The 17,322-nt window shown below is 37.9% G+C and overlaps 1 pseudogene; it reads left to right on the top strand.

The window, feature by feature from the left end:
* The first annotated feature begins 1,609 nt into the window (after positions 1-1,609).
* LOC100661298 (olfactory receptor 51Q1-like) lies at positions 1,610-2,556 on the top strand (annotated as a pseudogene).
* Positions 2,557-17,322: the final 14,766 nt, after the last annotated feature.

Below are 17,322 nucleotides of genomic sequence, written 5' to 3'. Positions count from 1 at the left end.
CCTCTTCAGGTAATCCTGAAGGGACCTGCCACACTTCCCCACCCTCCAGCCTAGGGATTTGCAAAAGGTTGTAACATACCTGCCCCTGTGCCTAGAAGATAAAACAGAGGCCTCAATTAGTGACGAGGGCACCAGACACAAGAAACCATGGGTCAGATTCCTCAGTGAATGATAAGAGAAGAAAAGAGGGATGATAACTATTGTTAGAGGATGAAGAGAATTAATACAGGTAACATACTTAGAATGGTGCCCAAACATAGAAAGTACTCTATAAATGTGATTGTCCTCACTTGGGCTGCTGTAATAGCCATCTGAATGGTCCCACTCCTCCTTCTCTCGCTCTTCTGCTGTACACCTGCCCCTTGCCTCTAGGTTTGTTTTAATATTGTAGAAATATAATCCATGGTATCAGGATGACATTAACTAATGAAAATAAAAAGTGGTATGTTAGACTAGAAATAAGGACTTACCTTGAGGAAGAGTGGCTTTAGTGTATGATAAAAGAGAGAGGCACTAGTGAAAGAGATTACAATGAATTGGAACTAGTGAAACAGGTGAGAATGTTGTTATTAAAGTCAAAGAAGGATTCAAAAGGAGATGTTGGATACAAACAACTCAAAAAGGATGAAAACTCAATATTAGCCATTACTTTTAGCTAGGAGTTCTTTTTAAGTCTTTGTGAGAAAGAACAGTATTGGTAGTGTGATTTGGTTGAAAGACATATTTCAAATTGCTAAGAACTGAATGAGAGTAGGCAAAGAGAAGCAGAAAAAATTTAAAAGTTTCCTATGAAATAAACTGTACTGAGTGTTGAAGAGGTGAACAGTTTTGTGGAAGCAACCTGTGATAAGATAGATTTAGGAGGGCCAACAATGGTGTTCTTGAACTTGTCCTTAGTTACCCCCCAAAACTCTGAATGTTTGTTTGGATAGAGTTTAGATCAAATGGGCAACAGATAGAGTTACAGAACAATAAGAGTATTTCTAATGTTTCTGGTTCTTTTTGAGCAAAGACCCTGAGTCTGGAGCCTCATTCATCTATTAAGCCCCAGATAACTAACACTACGCAAGACCCGTTCTGCTTCATCCTAACAGGCATCCCTGGATTTGAGGCCTCTCACATCTGGATCTTCATCCCCTTCTGCTGTTTCTACACCATCTCCATCACGGGCAACACCACCATCCTTTCCTCTGTGATGCTAAGGAGAATATACACTAATATTAGTCTTTGTATTTGGTTCCTAGAAAGTTATTTGAAAGATTAATGAGAGCACTTCTAGTTAGTAAATGCATATGTCTAAGTATATATGTATATAGACATACACAGGAGCAAGTGAGAAATATAATACAAGAAGATTGCAGGAAGCATAAATTAAACTGGCAGACATGAAAGATTTAAAAAAAAAAAGCTCATTTTAAATAGAAATGAAAGCAGAAGAACCCACCTTTGATAGTGTTCTAGCTAATTACGTGGCTCAGTAGTATTAGATAAAGCAATCCCAGACACATCTTTGAGTCTTGAATTGAATAGATAATGACTCTATGACAGTAGCACACTGATGAGATTCTTATTGTAGGAAACAGACATTCTGGTTCTTCATTCATCAGTCATGTCCAAGGAGAATAACACCACTCAAGACGCCTTCTACTTCATCCTCACGGGTATCCCTGGATTCGAGGCCTTCCACATCTGGATCTCCATCCCCTTCTGCTGCTTCTATACCATCTCCATCATGGGCAACACCACCATCCTCGCCGTCATCAGCACAGAGCCTTCTCTCCACCAGCCCATGTACCTATTTCTCTCCATGATGGCCCTGACTGACCTGGGTCTCACCCTCACCACCCTGCCCACAGTCATGCAGCTCCTCTGGTTCAACATTCAGAAGATCACCTTTGAAGGCTGTTTTTCCCAGTTCTTTTTCCTCCATGGATTCTCATTCATGGAATCCTCTGTCCTGCCGGCCATGTCTTTTGACCGCTATGTGGCCATCTGTCACCCCCTCCATTATGCCTCCATCCTTACCAGTAAAGTCATTGGCAGGATCGGAGTAGCCATCATTTGCCATTGTGTTCTGGCTGCCTTCCCTCCCTTTTGCTACTCAAGCGCCTGCCTTTCTGCCACTCTCACCTTCTCTCTCACTCCTACTGCCTCCACCAGGATATGATTCGGCTGGTCTGTGCTGACATCCAGGTCAACAGCCGGTTTGCACTTGTGGTGGTGTTGCTCATTATTGCAGTTGACCCACTGCTCATTGTGCTCTCCTACACACTCATCCTAAAAAGTATCTTGGGCACAGCCACCTGGACTGAGCGGGTTCGGGCCCTCAATAACTGTCTGTCCCACTTTCTGGCTGTTTTGGTTCTTTACGTCCCTATGGTGAGTGTGTCTATGACTCACCGCTTTGCCAAGCATGCCTCTCCCCTTGTCCACGTGGTCCTGGCCAATATCTACCTGCTGACACCTCCTGTGATGAACCCCATCATATACAGTGTAAAGACTAAGCAGATCCGACAGGGAATCTTTCTCCTCCTTTTTCAGAGAAAAATGCACTAATGATTGAGATTTAGGTTTACAGGAATCCTTTTGCTTGAGTCACATGAAGTCAAGAGCAGAGACCACTATCATTAAATTTGTAAATAGAATAGATGGCGAAGAAATGTTGTTGTTGGTTGCTATCTAGGCTGTGACTCATGGCAACCTTATGTATAACAGAACACAATGTTACAGGTCTTGCGCCATCATTGTGATTGGTGGTATGTTTGAGTCCACTGTTTTGGCTATGTGTCAATCCATCTCATTGAAGGTTTCCCTTGTTTTTGCTGACCCTCCACTTTACCAAGAGTAGAGACTATATAAGAAGTTTTCAATATAAATAAAGGGACATGATAATACCTTGACTAGAAATTGAAAGAGGTACATTTTTTTTTAAACCCAACATTAGTCTAAACCAGCCATGTGACTTTGGGGAAAAAAAATTAAAAATATAATTGAAAATTTAATCTCTATTATGTCCTTTTCATAGTGATGGTGTCGTTATTTAGTGTGTGCTAAAATATAAGATTTCCATTATAAATGCAAAATTCTGGTAAATGAATAAAACTGCTTTTAAAGCTGAAATATGTTTATCCCCTTAAAAACAATTGGTAAAGTCAATATCAGCTTCCAGTTAAATAAAGGTGCTCATGTAACATCAATCAAATAATGGAAAAGTACCTTGATAAACTAGGTCAAATTAAAGAAAGAAAGAATCTCGGATATGGGTGCTACACGGAAATGAAAAATGAGCACTAAATATCAAACTAAAGTGGAAGTAGCCTGGGATTTGAGAACCAGTTGAACTAATTTTCAAGGCAGAGTTCATTTAAACTCATTGATGGGATCAGCCTTTCAGAGAAATGGAAATGACTGCTGAGAGAAGGTAATAGACGTTAGAAGGAGGTATAAGACAAACCCCTCCAGAAGATAAGCATAAGGAGAGCTTGAATGTTAAGGGTGTGATGCATAGAAACAACTGTGAATTGTTTAAATTAGACTTGTTTTCTAAGCTTGGTTTAGCTGTGCTGTTATTTGGTTGGGCACCTTTAATTTGTCATCATGAGTTGTTAACAAAGGAGCTGAGAAATTCGTTTAACTTTTTAGAGGCGCACTTTCTTCATATGTAAAATGTGTATAATTATGCTTCCATGACCTATTTTAATTAAATTAAAAAACACAGGTAAAATGTGTTTAATAACACAGGTAAATTGTCTTAAATTTTCAACAATTATTTTGGCAAAGGAATATGAATTCAAGAAGACATATATATATATACCTATAAAAAAATGTATATAAAATGTGTGTATGTATGTATGTGTGTGTGTATATACCAAAAAACCAAAACCAAACCCATTGCTGTCAGTCAATTCTGACTCATTGCTGCTCTATGGGACAGAGTAGAACTGCCCCGTAGAGTTTCCAAGGAGTGGCTGGTAGATAGGAACTGCCAACCCTTTAGTTAGCAGCCAAGCTCTTAACCACATATACATATATGTATACATAGCTATACATACACATATGTATACATATATAAACACACACACATACATATGCCTAGTAATGCCCACTAACCCCCCTGAGATATTTCCTACCAAAGTCCCAACTTTCACTGAAACTTCAAAAACAAGATTATAGATAGTGTTGTCAATAATAGATAAAATTCAGGGACAGACAGGATTAAGTCTTGGAAAAGCATATGGATTAAGAATGCCTCTATAAAACTCTTAATTTTTTAAGAAACTATATTAAATTGTTAATTAAATGTCCCATCACAGACTGAGATGTATCTCAAAAAATATCCCTATGTTCAATGGACTTTCTCCAACAGCATCAGGGCCCCAATTTTAGTACCACATTCAAGTGTGAAGCCAGGGAGTTGAGTCAGGTCTCAAAGTGTAACCCATTTAGTTGTGACACATGGCAGTGAAACAATATCTAGCCGCTTGTCCGCCTCTGCCAAGGTGGTGAAATCAGATCTAGTATCTCACCCTTAATTATTTTTAAGACTAAGTTGTTAGAAAAGATGTGTTTTACTTACTATATAATTAATTTTGTTTCTTAAATCGAAGACCAGCTACACTAAATTAACAGTAAAAGTCTGCTGCTGAGTAAAATCTGCTTTTGTCGTTTAAGGAAGAGCATTCAAATACAATTATGTTTCCCATGTCCTCACTTTCCCTTTTTCTAAAAAAGAGATAATATTAATATTGTTATTATCACTTAAAAAAAAAAAAACTCCCAAAAAACAACATGGGATTTCATTTTTTTTTTTTTTGGCTCCTCAATACATAAATGCTGTTATTTATTTGTTTGTTTATTATTTATTTATTTAAATTAATGGTGTAGTTAAGCAACCATTGATAACTGGGACTTTCCAAGTTAGAGAAGTTAATACTGTTAACAGTCCCAGGGGATAGAAATATAATATCTATTTTGAAAATTGGGATTTTTAGGTTCAGAAATACTAAATTAACTTGTCATTGCTACATGGTTACCAAGCAATGCAATTTTCAGTAATCTGCTTGGCTTCTTGTTTTAGCCCTCTTCTTTCTCTCTCTGCGTCTCCTTGACTCCCATCACTTCAATTACCTGCTTGTTATTGCTGTTGGTGACCTTTTTTACCACAGAAGGAAATGTCCTGTGCCATCTTCATGATCATTACTATGTTTGAGTCCATTGTAGTGCCTTGTGTCAGCTCATCTCATTAAGGGTTTCCTTCTTTTTTAGCGACCTTCTACTTTACCAAGTGTGATGTCCTTTTCTAGCAATTGGTCTTTCCCAGTGACACGTCCAAAGTAATAGAGCTGAAGTCTTGCTATCCTCCCTTCTAAGAAGCATTTTGGTTGTATTTATCTAAGATTGGTTTGTTTGTTCTTTTGACAGTCTATGGTATAGTCAATATTCTTTGTCTGTAGCACAGTTTGAATGCATCAATTTGTCTCCTGTCTTTCTTTTTCACTACCCACCATTCGTACGAGCATAAGGAATGGAAAAGATCATGGCTTGGGTCAGACATAACTTAGTTATCAAAGTGACATTTTTGTTTTTTAAAACTTTAAAGAGGCCTTTTGCCACAGATTTGGCTAACCTAAGAGGAAAAAAATCAGCAATTATCTTATCTTTGTTTATAATTTTTTTTGTTGTTTATAAATCCCAAATCCATGCTCATAGCCTAAAATTCTTTTTTAGCTTCAAGAATTATACATCCAATTTTTGTCTCTATTAGGATGGCACACCATCATCTCAAACCCATATATTTAAAACTATACTCCTGCACCTCATGCACAGGTATGACTTATCCATCAGTGGAATCTTGTGTGTTGTTGTCATGCTGAACAGGGTTCAGTAGAGCTTTCAAACTATGACAGATTAGGAAAAAAGACCTGGCAATCTACTTCCAAAATTCAGCAAGGGAAAACCCTATGGATCATAACTGCTCTATTCAAAACCTAGCATGGGGTGGCACAGGACTGGGCAGCATTTTGGTCAGCCTTGCAGAAGGTTGCCGTGAGTCAGGGGACAACTTGACAGCATGTAAAAATAATAACAACAGAAAAAATTAAGATGCAGTTTGTAATTTATAGGGTAATCACTAAAAGAATGGTAAAATAATTGTCTCAACACATTAATAGATTAAAAATAAAACAATTATAGAGGAAGTCCCCATTCAAGGAGATTCTGGATAACAGAAAGCATGACTGGATAGTAAGAACAATGATATCACCCACCTACCCAAACACCTCATGGAATTTGTTTCCTTGGTTTGGAGGTTTAGGGTCATGGTTTCACAGGACATTCCACTTATTTGACCTAAAAACTTATTTAGGTTCTACCTCCTAGTTCATTGCGTAGTAACTGGAGTGTTATAAGCTTGCAGGCGGCCATCCAAGGCACAACAATTGGTCTCTATTCACCTGGAGCAACAGAGAAAGAAGGAGACTCAGGAATAGGAGGAGAATATGGAATGTGTGGGCTAATTGCCTCTGAACAACTGCCATGCTTGCCATGAGAACTGAATGGCATTCGGTTACCATTATTGAACACGTTGATCGAGGATTCAATAGAGGAATCCTTATGAAGGCTTCCTTGAGCCATGGTGAACCCCTGAAACTATTGCCTTGAGATAATCTTTAAACCTTAAACCAAATGTATACCTTGGAGTCTTCTTAAAACCAAACAATAGTTTAGCTTAACCATAAAAAAAAGTCTGCCTTGAGCATTAAGCTATTTTAAGAACTATCTATATGGGATCAAGCTGACAACAGCAACTCGAAAGATTAGATAGGAAGCTTAGTGGGCAGTGAGTATATGTTAATGGGGGAGGAACAACTCAGAAAAGGAGGGTGAGAGTAACTGCACAACTTGAAGAATGTAATCAGTGTCACTGAAATGTAGGTATAGAAACTGGTGGCTTGGTGTAAGGTTTGCAGCGTCCATTCTAAAAAACAATAATAAAATAAATGTACAAAAAAATTTTTTTTAAGATGTCCATGTACTAATTCCAGGGACTGTGAATACGTTAATTTACATGACAAATTGATTTACAAGAATTTTTATCTCTAAGTAGCATAAACTAAAGAGCTGAGACTACTACCATCAAAACTGTAAATAAATGGGGAAGGAATGTTGTTTGTTGTTAATTGCCACTGAGTTGGCTCCACTCATGGTGAACTTATGCGTAACAGAACAAAGTGTGACATTGTCTTGTGCCAGCTTCAGAATCATTGGTTTGTTTGAATCCATTTTTGCAGTTATTATGTCAATTCATCTCATTGAGGGTTTCACTCAGTTTTGCTGACCATCTGCTTTACCAAGAATACGAAATGTATATGAATCTTGCAGTGTAAACAAACACGGTTATTCCTTGACTAGAGAAATGGTAGGTTTTTCTTTTTTCTTTTGATTCAGCTTTGCTCTTAATTTGTCATATGACTTTGGGAAAAACATTAAAAATATAATGCATATTCTACCTTTTCCACAGTGGTTTTGTTATTAAGTATGTGAGGGTACATAAGATTTGTGTTGTAAACTCAAATGCTGGTGTGATGGTTAATGCCAAGTGTCAACTAGGCTAGGCTACAATTCTCAATAGTTTGGCAGACACTATGTAATCATCTTCCATTTTGTAATCAGTTTTGAGCAGCCAATCATTTGAAAGGGGAGTTTCCTTGGAGGTGGGGTCTGCCTTCAATACATAAATGGATGCTCTGGTAAAGCTTGCTTCCTCCTGATGCTGCACTCTTCTCGTTGTGTGACCTCTGGTTCTCGAGACATGAGAAGCCTTCAGACTGCTGCCTGATGAGCCAAATTTGAATTTATCAGCCCCTGGAACCACATGAGCTGCCTGTCGCCTGAACCATGGATTTGGGATTTGCCAAACCCCAGAATTGTGTAAGCCATTTCCTTAAAGGAAATGCCTCTGTGTATATTTATACAAACAATTCACTGGTTTTGATCCTCTAGAGAACCCAGATTAAGAGAGCTGGTAAATGAATAAAAATGCTTATTGAATCTGGAATGTTTATGCCCTCATAAACAATGTCAATGTCAGCTTTTACACACAGGTGCACATGTAATCTCAGTCTGCAAAAAAGAAAGAAAACCTTCATAAAGTGGAGTCCAAATGAAAGATAAAAAGAAAGAAGTTGTGGGTATTGGTGCTACATGGAAATGGAAAATGAACACTAAATATCAAAATCCAAGGTGGAAGGAGACTGAAGATCTTCACAACTGTTGAACTAATTCTCAAGGGAGAGTTCAGTTAAACTCAATGGTAGAACCAGAAATTTAAAGAGATGAAAACTATCACTGAAAGAAGATGGTAGATGCTCGTAGGAGCTAAAGACAGACAGACACATCTGGAAGAAAAGTATAAAAAGAGCTTGGATATCAGAAGTTGGAAAATATAGAAATAACCACAAATTGTTTAAATTAGACTTGTTTTCTAAGTGGCTCAATGTGTGCTGTTATTACGTCTAGGACCTTTGATTTTTCATCACGTCTCATTAAGGAATGACCTTTGAAAGTTGTTTCTTCATATGTAATATGTGCATAAGTACATGGTTTTAATTAATTATGTAAAACACATGCAAATAGTCTTAGATTTGCAGCAATCACTTTGGTAAAAGAATATGGAGTCAAGGGGAGAGACCACCTCATCAAACCTGTGAATGGTATCCGTGGTGGTACGTAATGGTACTGTGATAAGAGATTTTCAATAGAAGTAAAAAAATTTAAAAAAACACTGTTTAGAGTACAGATTTCTCTTAATAAATGTCATTTTCTGCCCTTTATTAATTCCATTCTGTGATATTTTCAATTGTCATCTACATGTTTGTGTATATATCTCTGTGTGTGTGTGTATTGTTGTTAGGTGCCATCAAGCCAGCTCTGACTAATGGTGACCCTAGCTACAACAGAACGAAACACTGCCCGGTCTTGCAGGATTCTTACACTGGTTACTATATTTGAGGCCATTGTTGTAGTCATTGTGTCACTCCATCTCGTCGAGGGTCTTCCTCTTTTTCACTGACCCTCTACTTTACCAAGCATGATGTCCTGCTCCAGGGAAGGTCCCTCCTTATAACATGTCCAAAGTCAGTGAGACTCACTTCTAAGGAGCATTCTGACTTCTTCCAAGACAGATTTGTTCATTATTCTGGCAGTCCATGGTATGTTTAGTATTCTTCATCAACATCACAATTCAAAAGAGTCAATTCTTCGGTCTTCGTTATTCACTGTCCAGCTTGCAAATGCATGTGAGGTGACTGAAAATACCATGATTTTCTTCAGGAACACCTTAGCCTTCAGAGTGGGATCTCCGCCTTTTAACACTTTAAACAGATCTTTTGCAGCCTATCTGCCCAATGCAATGCGTCATTTGATTTCTGGACTGCTGCTCTCGTGGCGCTTGATTATAAATCCAAGTAAAATGAAATCCTTTACAAATTCAGTCTTCTCCCTGTTTATCATGACGTTGCTGATTGGTCCAGTTGTGAGGATTTTTGTTTTCTTTATGTTGAGGTGTAATCCATCCTGAAGGCTGTGATCTTTGATCTTCATAAGTATGTGCTTCAAGACCTCTTCACTTTCAGCAAGCGTGTCATTTACGTAATGCAAGTTGTTACTGAGTCTTCCTCAAATCCTGATACCACATTCTTCTTCATATAGTCTAGCTCCTTGGATTATTTGCTCAGCATACAGGCTGAATAAGTATGGTGAAAGGACACAACCCTGATACACACCTTTCCTGATTTGAAACCACATGTTATCCCCGTGTTCTGTTCGAATGATTGCCTCTTGGTCTACGTACAGGTTGGGCATGAGCACAATTAAGTGTTCTGGAATTTCCATTTTCATGATGTTATCCATAATTTTTTATGATCCATAGAGTAAATGCCTTTGCATAGTCAATAAAACACAGGTAAACTTCTTTCTCCTATTCTTTGCTTTCAGCCAAGACCCATCTGGCATCAGCAATGATATCTCTCGTTCCATGCCCTCTTTGGAATTCCGCTTGAACTTCTGGCAGTTCCTTGTTGACATACGGCTGAAATTGCTTTTGAATGATCTTCAGCAGAATTTTACATGTATATGATATTAATGATATTGTTCAATGATTTTCAATTATTTTGGATCACCTTTCTTTGGAATTAGCACAAATACGGATATCTTCCAGCCAGTTGGACAGGTAGTTGTCTTCCAAATTTCTTGGCATAGATGAGTGAGCGCTTCCGGTGTTTTATCTGTTTGTTGAAACACCTCAATTGGTATTCTGCCAATTCTTGAAGTCTTGGTTTCCACCAATGCCTTCAGCGCAGCTTGGACTTATTCCTTCAATACCATCTGTTTTAGATCTTATGCTATGTCCTGAAATGGTTGAATGTTGACCAATTAATTTTGGTACAGTTACTCCCTATATTCTTTCACCTCTTTTTAATACTTCCTGCATCATTCAATATTTTGCCCATAGAATCCTTCTGTATTACAAATGGAGGCTTGAATTTTTTCTTCAGTTCTTTCAGCTTGAGAAATTTTGAGTGTGTTATTCTCTTCTGGTTTTCTAATGTCTCTGCACGTTCCATTATAATACTTTGTCTTCCCGAGCTATGCTTTGAAATTTTCTGTTCAGCTCTTTTATTTCATCATTTCTTCCATTCACTTTAGTTCCTCTATGTTCAAGAACAAGTTTCAGAGTTTCTTCTGATATCCATTTTGGACTTATTCCTCTGTGTTCATGGGTTTTCTCCGTTGTTTGAGAACAATATATACAATCTTGCTTTTTGTGTCTGAGTAGTGAGAGTTGGGAAATGTAGATATATATATATATATACACACACATGGAAACCCTGGTGGCATAGTTGTTAAGTGCTAAGGTTGCTAAGCAAAAGGTCAACAGTTCAAATCCACCAGGCGCTCCTTAGAAATTCTATGGGGTAGTTCTACTCTGTCCTATAGGGTCGCTATGAGTTGGAATCAACTCGACGGCAATGGGTTATATATATACATGTATATATGTATTTGTGTATAATTGGAAATATCCCAAGTAGGTTGGGAATGCCCAGGTAGGTACCTGGGAATGCCCTTACCAACATACTTCCAACCGACTTGGGATAATTCCCTTTACACACAAATATTTTTGTTTTATTCCTAGGAATGCTCTCACTAGTCCACTTGGGATATTTCCTATTCATATGTCCTGGTGGCACAGTGGTTTTAAGCTTGGCTGCTAACCAAAAGGTAGGCAGTTAAAATCCACCAGACACTCCTTAGAAACCCTATGGAGTAATTTTACTCTGTTTTATAGGGTCCCTATGAGTCTGAATCAACTTGACGGCAATGGGTTTATATATATATATATATATATATACACGTACATATTTATGTATACATATATTTATATACATATATGTGTGTAATGCAATATATCCGAACCTAAGCTTCCCAACTCTTATTTCTTGGACACAAAAAACAAGATTATACAAAGTGTTCTCAACAACAGAGAAAATCCAAGAACATGGAGGATTAAGTCCTCGAAATGTGGATCAAAAAAGGAGCCCTCTAGAAAAGCCTTATTTTTTTTAAGTCTATAATAAATTCTTAAATGTCCCATCACAGGTTGAGATGTATCTCAAAAAAGTATTCCTGTGTTCAGTGGATTTTCTCCAGCAGCATAAGGACCTCAACTACAGTACCAGGGAGTTGAATCTAGTCTCCAAGTGTAATCCATTTAAGTCGGATGAACCACACAGCAGTCAGACAAGGTCTGGTTCCTAGTCCACATCTCCCAAGGTGATGAGATTAGATCAATGCTTCATCCTTAACTACTTATTTTTAAGGCTAAGTTATTAGAAAAGATGTATTTTAATTACTATACAATTCATTTCGATTTATAAATCAAAGACTAGTTACACTAAAGTAACAACAAAAATCTGTGCTGAGTAAAACCTGCTTTTGTCACTTAAGTAAGAGCATTCAGAACATGTTCTCACGTCCTCACTTTTCCTTTTTCTGAAAGGAGATAATCATAACACTGTTATTATGATTTAAAAAAAAATTCCATACAATATGGGATTCTCAATGCATAAATGTTGTTATTGTTTATATTGAACTATTTTTTCGGATGGGTAAGTAAACAGTCACCGATAACTGGGTTATTCCAAGTTTGAAAAGTTAATCCTTATAGCCGCTCCCAAGGTATAGAAACATAATATTTATTTTGGAAATTAGGATTTTTAGGCTCAGAGAGGTTATGTGACCTCATTATTACGAGATAATCAAGCAATGTGGGGCCCGGATGTCACAGTGGTTAAGTTTTTGTCTGCTAACCAAAAGGGTGGCAGTTCAAATCCATCAGCCACTTCTTGGACATCTTAAGGGGCAGTTCTACTCTATCCTACAGGGTCACTATGAGTTGGAATAGCAACGGTTTTGGGTTTTGGGTCATTAAGTGACATAATTTTCAGGAATCTACCTTAACCCAACCAAACCCACTGCTGTGGAGTTGATTCCAACTCATAGAAACCCTGTAGGACAAAGTAGAACTGCCCTATAGAGTTTCCAAGGCAATAAATCTTTGAAGAAGCAGGCTGTCCTGTCTTTCTCCTGCGGAGTGGCTGGTCAGTTTGAACCACCACCTTTTGGTTAGCAGCCAAGCGATTTAACCACTGTGCCACACACGAGCTCCTGGAATCTACCCAGGTCCCCTTCTCTCTAAGCTCCCTTGTCTCTTAAAGTTCAATTATCTTATATGTCTCTGCAACTCACAAAAATGTACTCAGAGTTTATCATTCTCTTCTGGTCTCCAGAATTATGTACCCAATTTTCACCTCTGCTAGAATGGCTTACCATCATCTCAAATTCAATTTGTCTAAAACTATACCTATTACCTACTACTCTCTGTACTGTTAACTGCCCTCCTCCCATGCACACATTTATTTTTCTGGCAGTATTGCCTCAGTAAGCTGTTCCCATATGCTCTCCAATTAGAAAGCTCGAATTCTGTCTATCAGTGTATCCCCAGAGACAAGTAGAGATTCTGGTTTATACTACATATCTAATGAATATGTATTGATTAAATGAATAAACTTGTGGCCTTGCCTTTCTCAGTCATGACACCTTCCCATTCAAACAGTCAACAAAGTCATGTTTATTCTCTCACCTAAATCAATTTCGAAACTTTTTATTTTCTCCCTTTTCACTGCCTCAATTCCTGTCCAAAGAACAATCATCTGTGGCCTGAAATATTTCAGTATCTTAACAGTGCATTTACCCTTACCTCCTTCCCAATATATTGTTGTTTTTTTATATATATAATTTTTATTGTGCTTTAAGTGAAAGTTTACAAATCAGGTCAGTCTCTCACACAAATACTTATATACACCTTGCTACATACTCCCAATTGCTCTCCCTCTAATAAGACAGCCCGCACACTCCCTCCACTCTCTCTTTTCGTGTCCATTTTGCCAGCTTCTAACTTCCTCAAACCTCTCATCTCCCCTCCAAGGCGGAGATGCCAACCTAATCTCAAGTGTCCACCTGATCCAAGAAGCTCACTTGTCACCAGCATCCCTCTCCATCCCATTGTCCAGTCCAATCCCTGTCTGAAGAGTTGACTTCGGGAATGGTTCCTGTCTTGGGCTAACGGAAGGTCTGGGGGCCATGACCATCACGGTCCTTCTAGTCTCAGTCAGGCCATTAAGTCTGTTCTTTTTATGAGAATTTGGGGTCTGCATCCCATTGCTCTCCTGCTCCCTCAGGGGTTCTCTGTTGTGTTCCCTGTCAGGGCAGTCATCGGTTGTAACTGGGTACCATCTAGCTCTTCTGGTCTCATGCTGATGTAGTCTCTGGTTTATGTGGCCTTTTCTATCTCCTGGGCTGGTAATTACCTTGAGTCCTTGGTGTTCTTCATTCTCCTTTGATCCAGGTGGATTGAGACTCATTGATGCATCTTAGATGGCCACTTGCTAGGGTTAAAGACCCCAGACCCCTCCCTCCAAGGTGGGGTACAGAATGTTTTCTTAATAGATTTGATTATCCCAATTGACTTATATGTCCCCTGAAACCATGGTCCTAAAACCCCTGCCCCTGCTACGCTGGCCTTTGAAGCATTCATTTTATTCCAGAGACTTCTTTGCTTTTAGTTTAGTCCAGTTGTGCTGACCTCCCCTGTACTGTATGTTAGCTTTCCTGTCATCTAATGTAGTTCTTATCTGCTATCTAATTAGTGAGCACCCCTCCCCACTCCACCTCCCTCCCCCCTCTCCTAGCCATCAAAGGATATTTTCTTCTCTGTTTGAACTACTTCTCGAGTTCTTATAATAGCGGTCATATACAATATTTGTCTTTTTGCAACTGACTAATTTCACTCAGCATAATGCCTTCCAGGTTCCTCCATGTTATGAAATGTTTCACAGATTCCTCACTATTCTTTATCAATACATAGTATTCCATTGTGTGAATATACCATAATTTATTTATCCATTCATCCATTGATGAGCACCTTGGTTGCTTTCATCTTTTTGTTATTGTAAACAGTGCTGCAATAAACATGGGTGTGCGTGTATCTGTTTGTGTAAAGGCTCTTATTTCTCTAGGATATATTCCAAGAAGTGGGATTGCTGGATAGTATGGTAGTTCTATTTCTAACTTTTTAAGGAAGTGCCAAATCAATTTCCAAAGTGGTTGTACCATTTGACATTCCCACCAGCATTGTAGAAGTGTTCCAATCTCTCCACAGCCTCTCGAACATTTATTCTTTTGTGTTTTTTGGATTACTGCCAGGTTTGTTGGAGTGAGATGAAATCTCATTGTTGTTTTGATCTGCATTTCTCTAATGGCTAATGATGGTGAACATTTCCTCATACATCTGTTAGCTACCTGAATGTCTTCTTTAGTGAAGTGTCTATTCATATTTTTGCCCATTTTTTAATTGGGTTGTTTGTCTTTTTGCAGTTGAGTTTTTCCAGTATCATGTAGATTTTAGAGACCGGGCGCTGATCAGAAATGTTATAGCTAAAAACTTTTTCCCAGTCTGTAGGCAGTCTTTTTACTCTTTTGGTGAAGTCTTTGGATGAGCATAGGTGTTTGATTTTTAGGAGCTCCCAGTTATCTAGTTTTTCTTCTACATTCTTTATAATGTTTTCTATACTGTTTATGCCATGTATTAGGGCTCCTAACATTGTCCCTATTTTTTCTTCCATGATCTTTATCATTTTAGATTTTATATTTAGGTCTTTGACCCATTTTGAGCTCATTTTTGTGCATGGAGTGAGGTATGGGTCTTCTTTCATTTTTTTGCAGAGGGATATCCGGTTATGCCAGCACTGTTTGTTGAAAAGACTGACTTTTCCCCAATTACCTTTTTGGGGGCCTTTGTCAAATATCAACTGCTCATATGTGGATGGATTTATGTCTGGATTCTCAATTCTGTTCCATTGGTCTAGGTATCTGTTGTTGTGCCATTACCAGGCTGTTTTAACTATGGTGGTATACTAGGTGCTAAAATCAGGTGGAGTAAGGCCTCCCACTTTGTTCTACTTTTTCAGTAATGCTTTACGTATGCAGGGACTTTTTCCCTTCCATATGAAGTTGGTGATTTGTTTCTCCATCTCATTAAAGAAAATCGTTGGAATTTGGATTGGACTTGCATTAAATGTATACATCGCTTTTGGTAGAAAGACATTTTGATAATGTTGTCTTCCTATCCATGAGCAAGGTATGTTTTTCCACTTATGTAGGTCTCTTTTGGTTTCTTGCAGACGTGTTTTGTAGTTTTCTTTGTATAAGCCTTTTTTTGTCTCTGGTAGGATTTGTTCCTAAGTATTTTATCCTCTTGGGGGCTACTGTAAATGGTTTTGATTTGGTGATTTCCTCTTTGATGTTCTTTCTGTTGGTGTAGAGGAATCCAATAGATTTTTTTATGGTTATCGTGTATCCCAATACTCTGCTGAACTCTTCTATTAGTTTCAGTAGTTTTTTCTTTTTTTTTTTTTTTTTGAGGATTCCTTAGGGTTTTCTTTGTATAAGATCATGTCGTCTGCAAATAGAGATAATTTTACTTCTTCCTTGACAATCTAAAAAAAAAAATCTAGATGCCCTTTATTTCTTCATCTAATCTAATTGCTCTGGCTAGGACCTCCAGCCCAATGTTGAATAAGAATGGTGATAAAGGGAATCCTTGTCTGGTTTCCACTCTCAAGGGAAATGCTTTCAGGCTCTCTCCATTTAGAATGATGTTGGCTGTTGTCTTTGTATAAATGACCTTTATTATGCTGAGGAATTTTCCTTCTATTCCTATTTGCTGAGAGTTTTTATCATGAATGGGTGTTGAACATTGTCAAATGCCTTTTCTGCACAAATTGATAAAATATGTGATTCTTGTTTTTTGTTTTATTTGTGTGATGGATTCAATAAATTGTTTTTCTAATGTTGGACGATCCCTGCATGAATGAATGTATGAATCCCACTTGGTCATGGTGAATTATTTTTTGGATATATTGTTGAATTCTATTGCTGGAATTTTGTTGAGGGTTTTTGCACCTAAGTTCATGAGGGATATATGTCCTGTAATTTTCTTTCTTTGTGGTGTCTTTACCTGGTTTGATATCAGAGTTATGCTGGCTTCATAGAATTAGTTTGGGAGTATTCCGTCCTTTTCTATGCTCTGAGATAACCTTTAGTAGTAGTCGTGTTAACTCTTTCTCTGAAAGTTTGGTAGAACTCTGCAGTGAAGCCGTCCAGACTGGGGCTTTTTGTTGTTGTTGTTGCTGGGAGTTTTTTGATTACCTTTTAAATCTCTTCTTTTGTTCTAGGTCCATTTTGTTGTTCTACCTAAGTCCTGATAGGTTAGGTAGGTAGTGTGTTTCTAGGAATTCATCCATTTCTTCTAGGTTTTCAAATTTTCTGAAGTACAATTTTTCATAGTAATCTGATATAATTCTTTTAATTTCAGTTGGGTCTGCCGTAATACTGCCCATCTCATTTCTTACTCGGGTTATTTGCTTCTTCTCCTGTTTTTCTTTTGTCAGACTGGCCAATGGTTTATGAATTTTGTTGATTCTTTTAAAGAATCAGCTTTTGGTCTCGTTAATTCTTTCAATTGTTTTTCAGTTTTCTAATTCATTTGGTTCTGCTCTAATTTTTATTGTTTTCTTCTAGTGCCTGAGGGTTTCTTTTGTTGCTCTCCTTCTATTTGTTCAAGTGTAGGGAAAATTCTTTGATTTTGGCCCTTTCTTCATTTTTTTTTCTCTGTGTATTTACTGATATAAATTGGTCTCTGAGCCC

This window comes from Loxodonta africana, chromosome 7, assembly GCF_030014295.1.
Source record: "Loxodonta africana isolate mLoxAfr1 chromosome 7, mLoxAfr1.hap2, whole genome shotgun sequence".
NCBI lineage: Eukaryota > Metazoa > Chordata > Mammalia > Proboscidea > Elephantidae > Loxodonta > Loxodonta africana.
Note: the sequence above shows the minus strand (reverse complement) of the source record. Positions and strands in the feature narration are given on the sequence as shown.